General features: G+C 50.6%; 1 protein-coding gene across 1 annotated transcript in view; it reads right to left on the bottom strand.

Annotated features, from left to right (window-relative positions):
• The window catches only part of XYLT2 (xylosyltransferase 2), a 111,465-nt gene that overhangs the window by 54,698 nt on the left and 40,335 nt on the right, over positions 1-16,432 (bottom strand). The gene's annotated exons all lie outside the window — the stretch shown is intronic.

The following is a 16,432-nucleotide window of genomic DNA, read 5'->3' as shown; positions in this document are numbered from 1 at the left end:
ATGCATATTGTTGTTATCAATGCAATGTAATTTTTAATGTCATGAACACCCCTCACTTCACACCCTTTTCACTTGTTATGTGAGCACATGAACTATTACTGCATTTATACTATGACACTCCGTTTTTGCTGTTAATAAATGTGAGTTCATACTAAAACTTTGTGTCCCAGCATATATTGCATAACCAGTCCTGCCTGGACTACTATACTTTCTTTTAACCTGACTAACACTGTCCTGAATACTTTAGTGGCCTAGGCCACACGAAGACTTTAGTGGCCTCATCTTGACCTTTGTTTTTGAAAATACTTAACCACCCCGGGACATAATACTGGGGTTCCTTTGTTTTTAAAAATATATATTTCTTAAAAGCAAGACCTCATTTAAGCACATGCCTCACTATTTGACAAATCCAACTAATGACGAAGGAAGGCTGCTAAGCACTTCCCACCCATTGCATGTGCTTTGCCCACATGTGGGCTGCAGAGTGTACTTACACCTATCAAGTGAGAGATTCTACAAATATGTATTGCACTTGTGAGCGGTGTCTTCCTTTGATACGTAAGCTAATGGACTGCTCGTTGTTGGAAGTGGTCCACTAACAAAAAACTCCCACTTAGTGTCTTCCGTGATAGTTTATCTCCAAATCAGATTACTGTGCAAACAATTTGGAAGTGTCCAATGTAGGAACTTAGTAGTGGGTGGAGAGCCCTGAACCAATGCCTGCTATTGATGTACTACTATTAAGCTCCAGCCACATTGGAATGAGAACACTCCTGGAGATGTCTCATTGTCTGCCAAGGAGTGAAAGTAGGCCTTATATCCTAGCTCCTAGCACAAGTGCTGTAAGTTGTACTCAAAGGGTGAGAGAAGCTAAACTGCTGCAGTTCATAGGTAAATCTTGGACAAAGAGGGCACCTATGGAGAACTAATCAGCTAGGAATCAAATGAGGTACCAATACTGAAGACTGCATCCCCCCTGGATACCACAGAAGATCTCCTGAACGTTAGGGAGGCGAGGAGCAATAGTCCAGGAAGAACTTGTGCCGGTTCTGGCAAAGGGGCGGGGAGGAATAGACTTTTGGTGGGCCCCTTAAGTTTAGAAAAGCCTGCCCATCGCTACCACCTTTAACTCCATGGCCCAATCAGAGCTCCTGAACGTTTTGGGAGCATTTGGTGCACCAGTTTGTAAGGTAACAGGCTGTGTCTCTGCTCTCCAAGCCTGTGTAAGGCTGGGCTTTTTGGTGGTACTCAATTGTCCAACTAGGGTAGGGTCCATAGATTAACATCGATGTTCACTACTACATTGGTTTCAATGCATCTTCATGCTGTGTCTTTAGTAATTTCCAACGTCTGATGCCCTTTGCCAATATTGGTCATTTTGTGTCATTCTAACCACTTTTTGTAAAACTCCACCAAATCGGGATCAAGGGCGACACACTATGATGGATTGCATCATTCCTCACTGGTCGAATGTAGAGAATCGGCCCTCCTCCCTTCACCTCAGAACCCAAGAGCACCATTTGTGGCGCCCCTCAAGGTTCATCCCGACCCTCAACATCTACATGACATCCAACACATGTATTTGTAAAGACTCCAGCCAACATGGTCAGAACCCATGATCTTAAAAACGTATTCTATGCCGCCTGATATCCAGCTCATCCTCTCGCTCTCTGCAGACCCCACCACCACTAAGACCAACTTTCACAACTGCATGAAGAATACCACAGGCTGGATGAAGGCCAACTGTCTGAAGCTCAACAATGACAAGACTGAAGTGCTGCTCTTTGGCAACCACGCCTAACCCTGGAACAACACCTGGTGGCCCGCAGAACTGGACCCACATGGAAAGCCCATGCCCGCATCCTCTTAGACAGCAAACTCCACTTGAAGCGACAGATCAAAGCAGTCTCTTTCACCTGCTTCCACACTCTCCGAAGAATCATCAAATGACTCCTCATCAGCACATGTAGTTACACATGCCTTAAACACCAACCTTCTGGACTACGGCATCGCACTGTAGACAGGAACTACCACCGAATGGTGAAGGCTCCAGACGATACACAGCTCAGCGGCCAGACGGATCCTCAACCTGCCCAAACGGACCAACATCACCCCACATCTCAGGATCCTCCACTGGCTCCCCATCCAGAAAAGATGCCAATTCAAGATACTGACACACGTACAAAAAGCCCTTCACGACCAAGGACCAGCATACATGAACTACCACTTGAGCTACCACTAACCATCCAGAAACCTTAGCTCCGCCTCACTCACCCTCGAACAGACACTGCGCATCTGCTGTAGCCACAGCGGCAGCTGCTCCTTCTCGTACCTCGCCGTCAAGTCCTCGAATGCCCTCTAACTCCAAATATCACCCGGACTGACAGAGTTCAGGAAGAGACTCAATACCTGGCTTTTCGACTAAGCCCAGCAACCCAGCGATTGGATACCCTCACATGTGATAAGCTACGGTCTATAAGTACTGATTGATTGATTGAATTGGTCTAGAAAGTTTACTCTAATTTCCTAACATTGCTATATGATCTGACGCAAGCCTGTTGCTTTGAGCCACAGAGACAAGGGCTTAGCCCAGAACCCTCCACTAAAATCTGCCTTTACTGAGCAAGGGAAATCGCTAACCAGTTTTGTGGCAATTCTTAGACTACTTTCTCTTAAATTAGTAATCCGGATGGTCATGATTAACACTGCCATCTTTCAGATGAACACTTCCTTCTTTCCTGCAAGACTGCTTACCAGTCCTTCTTTTGCTTCCCCTGCTCCAACCACACTAACCACTTCATGCACTAAGTAAGAATTTTCTTACATGGAGGAAGGTCATTTACTGGTCTTCCCAAATTAATATTCTATTGCAGTCAACCTCTGTTCCTGTGGATGCAACCTCCTACTAATGAAGGCTACAGGTTGGTCTAGGCCCTCCTCATTCCTCTGTGAAAGTACAGCCCCCACACCATGCTCTGAAGCGTCTGTCTGCACAATGAATTCCTTTGAGAAGTTGGGCGCCGGAAGCACGGGCGCTGTGCACATGGCAGTCTTCAGGGCATCAAAAGCTTTCTGACAGGTGTCAGTCCAGTTCACTTCCTTGGGCTCCTCAATGGTAAACCGCTCTGACAACAGTGCACCAATGCTGCCATACCCCTTGACAAACCTTTTGTAGTGCCCCGTGAGCCCTAAAAAGGCTCTCGCCTCTGTCAGGGTCTTGGGGGGTTCCCAAGCCAGGATGTTATCACTCTTAGGCTGTAGGGGCGCCACCTGACCGCTCCCAGCCTGGTGTTCCAAGTACACCACGGAACCCTGCCCGATCTGGCACATACTCGCCTTGATCGTGAGGCCTGCCCTCCGCATCGCCATCAACACTTCCCAGAGGTGGCACAGATGTTCTTCCCTACTGGTGCTGAACACTGCAACGTCATCCAGGTAGGCAGCCCTGAAATCTTCCAGTCCAGCCAACACCTGGTTGACCAACCTCTGAAAGGTGGCAGGGGCATTCTTCATCCCAAAGGGCATAACCCGGAACTGGTAGTGCCCATCTGGTGTGGAGAATGCTGACCTCTCTCTTGCCCCATCGGTTAAGGTGATCAGCCAGTACCCAAACGTTAAGTCAAACGTACTGAGGTACCAGGCAGCCCCTAACCGATCAATGAGCACATCAGCTCTGGGGATGGGGTGCGCGTCAGTCCTGGTGACTGAATTGAGTCCTCTGTAGTCCATACAGAACCGGAGTTCGGGTGTGGCACCAGGCGCAGCAGCCTTTGGTACCAACACCACTGGGCTGGCCCAAGGGCCGTTAGAGGACTCAATCACCCCTAACCCAAACATTTTGGAGACCTCCTCCTTGATTCAAGCCCTCACCTTGTCAGTCACTCAGTAAGTTTTGTGTTTTACAGGAGGACTGTCCCCAGTGTCCACATCATGGATGCACCACTCAGTGACACCGGCGATAAGGGACAACAGATCAGGAAACTGTCCAAACAGTTGGTGACAGCCATCCTGCTGCTCAGGGGCAGGATGGAAGGGAGGTTCACATCGTCCACTGACCCATCTTGCTCTTTTGCAGACAGGATGTCAGTAAGGGGCTCAGTCTCCTTCTCCATTCCATCATCTGTCGCTAGGAGCATGCCCACTTCGGACCTCTCCAAGTGGGGCTTCAGGCGGTTTACATGCAGGACCTGCACAGGGTTCCTAGGATCCGCAAGTCCACCAAGTAGGTGACATTACTCTTGAGCTCCACCACCTCAAATGGACCGGTCCACTTATCCTGGAGCGCACAAAGATTCATGGGGGCCATGACCCACACTTTCTGTCCAGGCAAGTCTGACAGGTCCTGCAATCAGTGTCTAAACCCTTGCGCATTTGGGGCCATTAAAAGTGGGTGACAAGCTGTTCAAAGGTCTTGTCTTGCCCCAAAGGTCTTGTCTTGCCCCAAACCTCCTGCTAAGGGCACATCAAAAGCCAGACCCAGTAGGAGGGTTCTGAAGCGCTGGGGTACCACCAGGACACGGGCTGACCCAGGCTCACCAACCTTAGGCTCACTATATAGGAGACCATTCTCCCAGTAGTTCCAATGTGAACCAGACTGATCACCTGCAGACTGGTTTGTGGCCTGTTGCCGCAAACCCACAAGAGAAGGGCACTTCTTCTGCTCCTCGCAGAACTCTTCCCTGGAGGGGCCTTCTTCCTGCTGCCAATGGGTCAGCTCAGGCAGGTCCCCCAGTTCAGCTACTTGTTCCCTTGTAGGCTCCAGGGCATCCCCCTCAAGGTCTGCCTCCTCCTGGACCGTGGAAACTTGGGGTCTGGTTTCCCACGCCCCCTGCCTCTTTTCTTTAAGCAGGCTCCAGGTCCTCTTGAATACCCTTACTGGCTGCCATGGACCGGGTAGTAACACACGCCCACTAGGGCAGACCCAAGATCTCCAAATGAGACCTTCTCTCCACCTTACCCCAAGGGGAGCTTTCAAAATCATTGCCTAGCAGACAGTAACAGGCATGGCTGGCCTCACAGCTACTTGAAAGGTACCAGAGACACCCCCCACTCAAAGAGAACCTGGGCCACCTTGCAGTGGCTCTCGGAGTTGTCAGCGGCAACTCGGGATAAAATGCACGGGGATCACCTGCTCTTCAGAAACCAGCCAACAACTGACAGCTGTCACACTGGCTCCGGTGTCTCTCAGAGCCTCCACCCTATGGCCATTGATAATCACCCACTGCCCGTATTTATTTATTTATTTATATCATTTATAGAGCGCCTGAATCACCCCGGATGGGGTATCTCTGAGCTGAGGACGTGAAGAGGTGAGGACCAGGAGCTAGAAAAGTGATGTCTTCAGTTTTTTCCTGAAGGTCAAGTAATTAGTGCATTGTCGGATATCTAAGGGTAGTTGGTTTCAGATATGAGGGGCTAGGTAGGAGAATGCTTTACCTCCTAGTCTGGCTTGTTTTATACGCGGTATGGTGAGAAGACCTTTCCGTTCTGAGCGAAGGGAGGCTGGAGGGGAGTGTCTGACCAGTTTATCCGACAGATATCTAGGGCCCATCTGATAAAGGCCTTTGAACACCAGCCATCATATTTTAAATTGTATTCTTTTTGGTATGGGAAGCCAGTGCAGTTTGTGGAGAAGGGGGAGAGAGGGGGTACGAGGAGGGGCACTGGTTACAAGGCGCGCTGCTGTGTTCTATATCACTTGTAGACTATTCAAGGAAGTTTCTTTGGCAGAGATCATCAAAGCATTGCTGAAGTGTAAGCGACTGAGTACCAGGGCGTGTACCAGGGTTTGGATGTGTAGGATGAGAGAAAGTGGAAGACTTTCCGGAGCAGGCTTAGTGTATGGAAGCAGGCCCGTTTGGTTGCGATTATGTGCTCATCCAAGTTTAGTTTGTTGTCTATTAGGACTCAGAGGCTCTTGACCACTGTCTTAGGAAGAGGAGTGGGGCCTAGTTCCTCTGGCCACCAGCTGGGTGACCAGCTGGTGGTGGCGTTTTTAAATAGCATTATTTCTGTTTTGTGAGGGTTCAGCTGAATGAAGTTGCAACTCATCCAAGATGTTATTGTTTTCATGCCCTCTGAAAAGATGTTACCGATGTTCGGGGTGTTTTTGTCGAAGGTAAGGAGGAGTGGAGTATCATCCGCGTAGGAAATGGGGATAAACCCTATTTTCCTTAGAAGTGCTGAAAGAGGGGCAACATAAATGTTGAATAACAAGGGGCTGAGGCAGGAACCCTGAGGTACACCCTTGGATACCATAGTGGTCTTAGATTTAAAGGGACCAAGGTTTACCGTCTGGGTTCTTCCCTCGAGGAAGTCCATTAGCCATTTAAGGGCGGTTTCCTGAACGCCTATGGTTCGTAATCTTTCCAGTAGGATCTTGTGTGAGATAGTGTCAAATGCTGCGGATAGGTCAAGCAGTATGAGAATTACTGCTCGGCCAGCGTCCGCATGCATTCTAATGTCATCTGTGATATTTACCAAGGCTGATTCTGTGTTGTACCTAGGACAGAATCCTGACTGTGATTGATCCAGGCAGTTGGTGGATTCAACGAATATGGAGAGGTGAGTGTTAAAGTGCTTTTCCAACAGTTTACTGTGGAGAGGGAGAAGTGAAATGGTTCTATAGTTGGTGATCACGTCAGGGGGCTGTTTGTTGTTTTTCCTAACTGGCATGATCTGAGCCGCTTTCCATTCCATTGGGAGCTTACCTTCTATGATGGAGCTATTTAAGATGGAGCATAATGGACCGGCCAGCTCGGCATGCAAGAGTTTTAGCAATTTTTGCAGGAATCGGGTCTTTGGGGGATCCGGATTTGGAAGTAGATAACAGGGATTCTGTTTCTTGAATAGTGAGCAGAGGAAATGTTTTAAGGTATAAGGGCTGGGTGGGGCAGGATCAGAGATAGTACTGTGGCCTGTATTTGCAGTGGGGGAAGTTACCTTATTGTAGATATTGTCAATCTTTTGTAAAAGGAAACCTGCTATATTATCGCAGCGAGACAGGGTTGATGCATCTTCTGGATTACAGGCTTTAGGATAGATAAGGGTGTTGAGCACTTGAAAGAGGATTTTGGGGGGTGTTGTCGGTTTGTTCCAGTTGGCTGGCTATGTGATTTTTCCGGGCGATTTTTATGTTTTTATGGTAGGAGTTTAAGGCTGTTTTGTACCTTTCTTTATCGAAGGGTGCCTGTGTACGGCGCCATTGCCGCTCAATCTTTTTGCATTGACTTTTCTCTGTCCGAAGTGTTGTAGAATACCATGGGATCTGGGGGCGTTTTGGAGCCGCGGATGATCTCTTTGGTGGAATGAGAACGTCTATTGTAGAGTTTATTGCGTCTTGAAAGGCCGATAGGCGTTCCTCTATTGTGTCAGTGGAGGTAAATTGAGGAGGGATGAAGGCGTCACCGAAAAGTGTGGGTGTAAGTGTGTGCCATTGTCTGTAGTCACGTGTTAAAGGTGTTTTCTTAACTGTGTGCTCAGGAGTACCCCGTAGACTGAATTCGATGATAGAGTGGTCTGTCCACGTAAGGGGACTGGTGGCTTTGTATAGTATTTCTGTTGAGTTGGAGAGAACCAGGTCCAAGTTGTGGCCTGCGATGTGCGTGGGTGCGTCATTTATTTTGGTAAGTTCCAGTGTTGCCAGCTCGGTGAGTAAGGAGGAGACCTCAGGTCCTTGGGGTTCTCATTGTGGACATTGAAATCACCCAGTAGAAGGAATCTGTTAGATGATATCACATGAGGGGCAATCAAATTTAAGAGTAGGCTAGTAAAGTCCGAAAGAGGTCTGGGGGGCGGTATACGAGGGCTCCCTTCCAACTCATCCGATAGAGGAGATCAATTCTAAAAATTTGGATTTTCAGTTTATCACTGCTAAATTGGTCTAATAGTGTGGCTTTTATTGGGTCTCTATGTAGGATGGCTACCCCACCTCCTGCTTTGCGTGTCTGTCTAGTTTTAGGATGCGGTATCCGTTGGGTAAGGCAATGGCGATGGCTGGAGTGGAGGAGGCCTTCAACCATGTCTCCGTGAGGAAACCGATATCAGGGAGCGAGGAGGAGAGCAGGTCCCAGATGTTTATTGCATGTTTTGGGAGGGAACGAACATTAGCCAAAAAACAGTTCCAGCTTGTTCTTTCCTAGTCGGGTATGCACGGATGGGTTGGGTTAGGAGCGTCGGTAGGTTGTGGGGGGAGGGATGCTCTGAAATCCGCAAGATAGGCATCTCAAAGGACCTTCTATAGATGCTGTGAATTTGGCTGTGCAGGAGAGTACCCCTATACATGAGTCGGGAGGTTGGGCGTTGTCCCTGATGTGCAATAGCTCGTTTGGTGTATTTGGTCGGGACAGACTGCCTTACTTACAGCAAAACCGGCAGGGATTCCGGCTCCCGGCAACGGTCTAGCGCGGACGGACGCAGACGGGCTTGCCTTTGGCGCGCCCGCTGCACGTTGTCCAGGGCATCCGATTTTGTTGTTCCAGGCCGCTAGGCAGCTGACCTGGAGACTCTGCGTCACTTCTGGGTGGTGCAGCACTCCCTCCACTCAAGGGGAACTATCCGTGGTGGACCAGGGAGGCACCGCCCTATGACCTTACTCAGTGAATGGTACAGTAATTATTGTGACATACAATTCAAAGCAAGCGTGAGTTTAAAATATTTACTACTGTTGTAAAAAAATTCGATTCAATTGTGCTGTTTTTTAAAGGACGCTGGGGTGGCGTGCGAGCTGGGGAGGATGAAAGCAGAGTGTGGAGCCCTCAGCAGGCGCTCCTGCAGGGTATAGCTTGTACCGTCAAGAGTCAAATTAATAAAAAAATCAGGACTGCAAAGTGCTTGCCTCTTAGCGCGTATTTAATGGTGTTATCAGGCAGCTGGGTCTTAGGGACCATCTCATTTTCTCCTAGAGAGACTAGGGACATCTCTGCGGGACCCCACCCACCTTGGGCACCCAAATCCTCCCACCGGGCTACACTAATCATCTGCCGGGGCGTTGCACGAGTGGGTACTAGATTAACTTTCATGGGACACTTAGGATCCCAGAAGCAGTGCCCACCTGACCACAATTATAGCATAGGAGGGGATGCGTCTATTTCTTACTGTGTCCCGGTTACGATGCGACAAGATGGCGCCTAGATGCGATGCGACAATCCGGTGCAATGCGACAAGATGGCGTCTTTGATGCGATGCGACAACTTGGACACGATGAAGGCACGCCAGACGGCCCTGTGGCGAAATCGGTGGTTTCTTGAGCCGCGACAGGCCCTGCGACGCGCTTCTCCGGTGATTATACGCAACCTCTGGGGCGGCGACACACTTCTCCAGCGAGGCAACACACTTCCTCAGTGATGCGATGGCAAACAGCTGCAGCGGCAACACTCTTCCTCCTCGTTGCGTTGCGCTTCAAGCTCCCAGTGACACGCAGTCTCTAGAGGTCCTAAAACAACAGCAGTCCCCTCACTGCAGGTAGAATTCCCAGCAAGGAAATTCAGGGGAGCTGGTGGTGAAGTCTGTGTGTCCCTGAGACTTCAGAACAGGAGGCAAGCTCAGCTTCAAGCCCTTGGAGATCTTCCTCAAGATGATAAAGTACACACAAAGTTACTTTTCTCCTTTCCTTGGCAATAAGTAACCACTGCAGGCCAACCCCAAACAGTAACCAGCACAGGGGCAGTTTCCTCCTAGGTTTAGTTACCTACTTGCATGGTCTGAATGTACACCATTGCCTGATAGTCATTTATCCTGAAGACGACTCTAGAACTTCTTAGGCTTATACAGAGGCCGACACATGTTGGTAACGGTTAGCTTTTAGGTCAGGCGATTCGTTGTGTCTTTTTTTTGTCAAAATCTTTTTTTTTTTGTGGAAAACCTTTATTTGAAAAATCAAGGCACACAGCTATTTAGCCTTACATCCCGAGGCTATGCAGCATTCTTGGAAGAAGGATATGTAGTGTACACAGTACATGTTATAAAAATCGTGTCAGGTTTAATTTTATGATATGATAACATTAAACCTATGAGATAACGAACTAAGGAAACACCAAAACCAGTGTGAATAGGCAAGAAAAAGTACGTAAATGCGACAATACCCAATTCAGGGGATGGCAGGGCCGTGTGCCCACAGGGTGCAACTAAGCAGTACAAATTGGACGACAACGGGGGGAAGAGAACCAGGATGGCAATGAAGTGACGAGTAAGTTGGAAATAGGGGCTAGGGGGAGAGTCGTACGTCCAATGGGGCAGTGTCGGGAGGTAGACATATCACCCCTATATTCATTCCAGGCCCCCCCAGACCGTACCCCACTTCTTGGGCTTACCCCTGGCCACATACACCGTTTTCTCGCGAACCATACACCAATCCATATTGGTCTTCCACAGTTCCACAGAGGGGGGCGACGGGCCTCCCCACTTCTGAGCGATGTCACGTTTCGCCACCATATTCCCCAGGGTGACCCATTGGGTTTGAGCGTTATTGTAATCCGTGGGGCCCCACACATTCAGCAGACAACGCCGGGCCTCCGCCGGCAAATCCACACCAGTCACCTCACGCATCACCGCATGGACGCGCCTCCAGTAAGAGGCTATGGCATGGCATTCCCAAATGATGTGCATGAATGTGGCCAGTTCTCCACATCCGCGCCTACAAAGACCATCCACTGAGAGTCCCATATGAATCAACCGGGGGCCGGTTACATACACTCTATGAAGAATTTTCAATTGGACCAGGCGTAATCTAGCTGGGATTGCCACTTCCTTGGGAGAAGACACCGCACACTGCCAATCCTCATCGTCCAATTCGACTCCATCACGCACCCACTGGCCCCTCACACTCAACAGAAGATCCGTGCGGACATTGATCAATTTTTTGTAGACCAGTGAAATGGCACTGTCCGGCATATGACCATCCAAGACCCTGTCTTCCAACGGGGACGATTCAGGGACTTTCTCACCCACCGGCAACACCGCCATAAGGGCGTGTCGCAGTTGGGCATATCTAAAGAACTCCGTCGCTCCCAGTTGAAACTCCGTTTGTAGAGCGGCGAAAGACTTTCTCGCCCCTGGCTATCATGTCATCCACTTTAGAAATGCCAATAAGGTCCCACCGATCAAACCCCTTTGTGTGCCACAGTTTGCCCAGTAGGTCTGAGTCGTAAAGCGGAGTAGCCAACGTAAGCCTCCCCTGCCACCCCTGCGCCTTTGTGATGGCCCTCCAAATATGTACGGCTGTCTTAGTGGGACCTGTCATTCCTCCATCCAGAGATCTCGAATATAGCGCTCTGTAGTACTTCCCACCGTCAAGGAGCCACTGATCCATGGCGTACCCCGGACTATCAGCCGGTCCATAGAAACCATGGTTAAGGGCGGCCAACTGGGAGGCCCAGTAGTACCGTCGGATATCCGGCAGAGCGATGCCGCCGTCGTACCACGGGAGCGTCAATTTGGTTATAGCAATGCGTGGCCTACCTTCCCAGAGGAGGATCCGCTGCAAACCTTCGACCTCTCTAAAATACCCAGAGGGGACTGGGTCCTGTGTGTTCTGGAGCGCGTACAAGAATCTGGGCAGAGACATCATCTTAAACAGTGCCGCACGTCCGAGCAGGGAAAGCGGCAGCTTGCGCCACCCCTCCACGTCGCGCCGAAGGCGTGCAAGAGGGTGAAGCAAGTTATTTGAATACCGTGTCCGGGCATCGGTTGAAATATAAATGCCCAGGTATTTAAACCCCTGCCTCGCGATCTGTATAGCGCAGCCCCTGGGAAGACGCGGAGTCTCACCATTCAGTACATAAAGGTGAGATTTGGACCAGTTAATAACCAGGCCCGAGTATCTGCCGAAGGTATGCAGCACATCGCAAGCCACAATCCAGGATTTTCAAGGAGAGGTGAGGTAGAGCAAAATGTTGTCCGCGTATAAAGACACGCGGTCCTCGAAGCCAGACGACCACTTCATCCCATTAATGTCAGGGTGGGTCCGTAACCAAGCGGCAAGGGGCTCAAGCGCCAATGCAAATAGCAGAGGCGACAGGGGGCATCCCTGCCTGGTACCTCTTCGCAAGGCAAAAGATGCGGACACTCGGCCATTGACCGGGACATTGGCCAATGGGTTAGCGTATAGAAGTCTGACCCATCTGATAAATTCAGGGCCAAACCCAAACTTCGTCAGCACTGCCCACAGGTAATTCCATTCAAGGGAATCAAAAGCCATCGTCGCGTCCAGAGATGCCAAGATGGACGGCTCCCGGAGCGTACTGACCCTTGCCATGACCGCATGGAGTCTCCTAAGGTTGAGGGCAGTGTTGCGATGAGGAATAAAGCCCGATTGGTCCGGGTGGACCAAATCGGTAATCGCACCCACCAACCGATTGGCCAATAATTTAGCCAGGATCTTAGGCTCGGCGTTCAACAAGGAGATTGGGCGATATGACCGTCAGAGGTCTCTGGGTTTCCCGTCCTTGTGGATGACCACAATGGTGGCCAATCGTTGGTCCGGGGGGAGTTCACCCACCTCGCGCGCCTCAAGGAACATGTTCCGCAAAGGCGAAGCAATGGTGTCAGCCTTTATTTTATAAAGCTCCACCGGGAGGCCATTGGGACCGGGAGCCTTGCCAGACCTTAAAGAGCGTATCGCAAGCGCAACCTCGTCCGCCGTTATATCTCTGTCCATGTCGTCGCGTTCAGTATCCGACAAACACGGAAGTTCAATCCCTTCAAGGAGAGCGGCAGAGTCCGCCTTGGTCATATCAGAAGCCGAGGTGTATACGGACTCAAAATAGTCGGCGAAGACTGTAACTATAGCGCTTGGGTCGGTGACAGCCAGTCCGTCCTCCCCCAGCACCTCGGGGACCACACGGGAGGCCATCTCCTTCTTGTCAAGCCACGCAATAAGCTTGCCTGCCTTGTCCCTGACATCGTAGATCCTCCCTTGCTGTTCTCTGCCCATTGCCTTGGCAGCGTCAGTAGCAGCGGCCCAGTACTCCGACTGCTTGAGTGAGAGAGCATGTAGCAGGGCAGGCGTCGGACCAGTCTCCAATTGAGAATCAAGATCCCCAATCTCTGATTCCAGCCGCACCACTTCCTCATCTCTACGTCTGCGTGCCTCGGCTATTAGGGAGAAGGCTTCTCCTCTCAGGACAGTTTTGAAGGCCTCCCATAGGGACAAGGCCGACGCTACCGAGCCCGTATTTTCGGAAAAATAAAGCTCAATGGCCTTAGCCAGGAGGTCACGAGTCTTAGGGTTACGGAAGTACCACGGATTGACTGGCGCTACTCTCGAGGCCACTACTATGTCAAAATCAAAAGACACCCTGACCGGGGAATGGTCCGAGATGCCTCTGGCCATCAAACGGGCCTCGGAGACGGCCGAAGCGTGGGCAGCCAGTGCCAGAACATAGTCAATCCTGGAGAGGCTACCGTGCGCCCCCGAGTGGAAGGAGTATTGTCGCTGAGCGGGGTGAAGTAGTCTCCAGCAATCAATAAGCCCCATGGTGTCCAGGAAATCAGGAAGCCAGGACTGCGCATTTCGAAGATCTCTGGATGGATGACGGTCTAAAGTCCCAGATCCAACTGCATTAAAGTCCCCACCAACTATAAGCAAACCTTCGGGCAGGCCCAAAATGGCGCCCCCAAGATCTTGGAAAGTAGTCGTTTGCAAACCAGGGGGGACGTAAACAGAAACCAAGACCAGGGTACGCCCCTCCCACCTACCCGTGACGGCGACGTAACGTCCCCTCTCATCGATCACGCTAGATTCCATCTCAAACGGGAGAGACATGCGCACCATGATCCCCGCCCCACGGGACCCCGAGGAGAACCCCGAGTGTGCCACCATTTTGAAGCCTTTTCTGTTGAGTGCGTGACACGTATTCCCAATGAGATGTGTTTCTTGCAGCAGGATGACATCAGGCATGCATCTTTTAAACATTTGCAACACAACCCCTCGCTTAATGCGATCACCCGGCCCATTAACATACCAACTCAGTACATGTAACTTCTTACCCCCAATCGTCAATGTAGAGGCCCATGCCGCCCCTGCAGGGAACAGCCGCTACAGCATAATCAACAACAGAATAGTCACCTTGCCATGAAATAGGTAAAGGAAAGAGAAAGAGAACACACAAAAAACAATCAACCCAACCACCCCCCACCCTGCACCCCTGCATTAGACTAATGAGCCCCCCCCAACTAGCAGTGTGCCTGTCGCCCCAAAAACTACTCTACGAAAAGCCCCTGGAGGAGAAAGGAGGCAACCTATCCCCCCCCGTTTCCCCCGTTCACAGAGAAAGGATAGCAGCAAAGTACAGTAATCTGCGACTGACTGCCTGAGCAGACTCATCATCCGAAAATGGCCCAAAGGGTCCTTTTACTCCTGGAGATCGGGCCACCAGCCGCCCCCTCCGACTGTTCCTCGGGCGCGCTCCGGCGCATGGGCAAAGTGTCCAGCCAGTCCCCGGCCGCTTTTGGCTTGTCAAAGAACAATGCCCGGCCATCATTTTCGATGCGTAATTTCGCCGGGAACAGCATAGAGTACTTCATCCCCAGCTCTCGCAGTCTACGTTTCACGCCTGTGAAACTTTGCCTTCGCTTCTGCACCGCTTGGGTGATGTCCGGGAAAAAATTAATGTCAGCATTTTGGAACTTCAGCGGCCCACCTCTCCTCGATGCCTGCAGGATAGCGTCCCTATCCCTAAAATTGAACACCCTGGCGATGATAGGGTGCGGAGGGGCCCCCAGCTTCGGACGGCCTCCGGGCAGTCTATGAGCTCGCTCCACCGAGAAGAACTTGCTGAGGCCGCCGGGGGTCAGATGGTTCTGGACCAAGTCCTCAACAAAGAGATCGGTGGCATCCTCCTCGGCCCCCTCCGGGACACCAACGATGCGGACATTCTGGCGCCTGGCCCGTCCTTCAAAATCATCAAGTCTGCGGGCAAACATCGAGTTCGCAGCTTTTAGGTCTCGAATCTCTGATTGTAGGTCCGTTACGTCCGAGGTCAGACTCGACGATTTTATTTCGAGTGACTTGACTCGGTCATTAGTCTTGCCGAGATCGGTTCTGATCAAATTGATCTCGATGGCTAACGTGTCGACCTTGTGCGATAGCACCTCATGTTGCTTATGCATCTCCGCCTTGATGCCCGCAATGGCGCCCCTTACGTTCCGGAGAGTTGGAGCCGAGTCATCCGATGACACTTCCCGCTGCATGTCCTTAGTCCGCACGGTGGCTCCGGGCGATCCCTTAGGGAGGGCGTAGCGATCGGAGATAGTGGACTGAGAAAAAGAAGTTTTTCTGCTGACCCGAGGTTTCCCTCTATCCGGATCGCCTCTGCCAGCCATGTTCTGCAAAAAGCCACTCAATCGGGAAGACTCCCTGGTCCTCGTCGGGCCCCAAGTCGGTAGGCGATAGCATCCGCCCCCACCGCTCGAACAGCACTTCAGTCCACAGAGTAGCCTGGGTGATTCCTTGAGGTGGGGCAGTCATTCACTCCTAGGACCACCACCGTGTGGCAGCGCTGCAGTCGCCCATGTAAACCCGGGCACTGATGGTGTTGTCGTCCCCAATCTTCAACACGGTGTAACTCCACATAGGGAACTCGGATCTTCAATCGGAAAACGAGTCCCGCATCAGCAGCAGTTCAACAGCATGTTCCCACTTCCGTGGGGCAGGATAGACGAAAGGATTAATTCGGAGGGTCTTCGGGGCTCTGAGCTCACGCGGCCATCTTGGTTGCCCGCGAAGCTCATCCCCCCGTCAAAATCGTTTTAAGCTTACAAAAAGATACAACCTTTGTAGCTCAGCCAAGCTCATATAACAAAATAGACGCTTGCCAAGATCATTAGTTAGCAAGAGATAATGTACAGCTTGATCACAAGTTCCCCACATGCCTGAAGGTTTTAACTCTAAGCAGAAAGCCCCATCAGTACAAAGTCCCACTGTAACACATTACATGTCGCATGTTGCTTCCGAGCCCTATTTCGGGAGCTATAGGGGGTACTCAGAAAGGCGTTATTCAGCCTGTTCACTTTCTGTTTCCAGGGCAAATCCCAGATAGTTCTTCCCGCAATCTGCCCATCTATGTGTAGCCATAGTTTATCTGAGTCCTTAAGGGACTGTTTCCGCAGAACACGAAGAGATAATCAGGAAGAGAGAGACCACCCTCCAAGAGTGGTCTTATCAAGAGACGCTGGGAAAAACGAGCCCTCTGGCTTTGCCAAATGAATTTTGTTGCCAAAAACCTCTTACTGAAACCGCAAATATTCAACAAGAAGAAAACATACAACCAAACCTTTTCAGGGATAGCGCCCAGAATTTGGAATGCTCTGCCCCCCCAGAAACTGGTCTTAATCCCTTTGCTGCATCTTTCAAACAAGCACTGGCGTTGCCAATAGGTCTCTCAGTAGGAAAGTTTGAGCTATTGGTTTTCTAAATGACATTTTAGTTTTTTTG

Source organism: Lissotriton vulgaris, chromosome 7, assembly GCF_964263255.1.
Source record: "Lissotriton vulgaris chromosome 7, aLisVul1.2, whole genome shotgun sequence".
NCBI classification, from domain to species: domain Eukaryota; kingdom Metazoa; phylum Chordata; class Amphibia; order Caudata; family Salamandridae; genus Lissotriton; species Lissotriton vulgaris.
The sequence above is the reverse complement of the archived record's forward strand: the minus strand, read 5'-3'. Positions and strand labels throughout refer to the sequence as shown.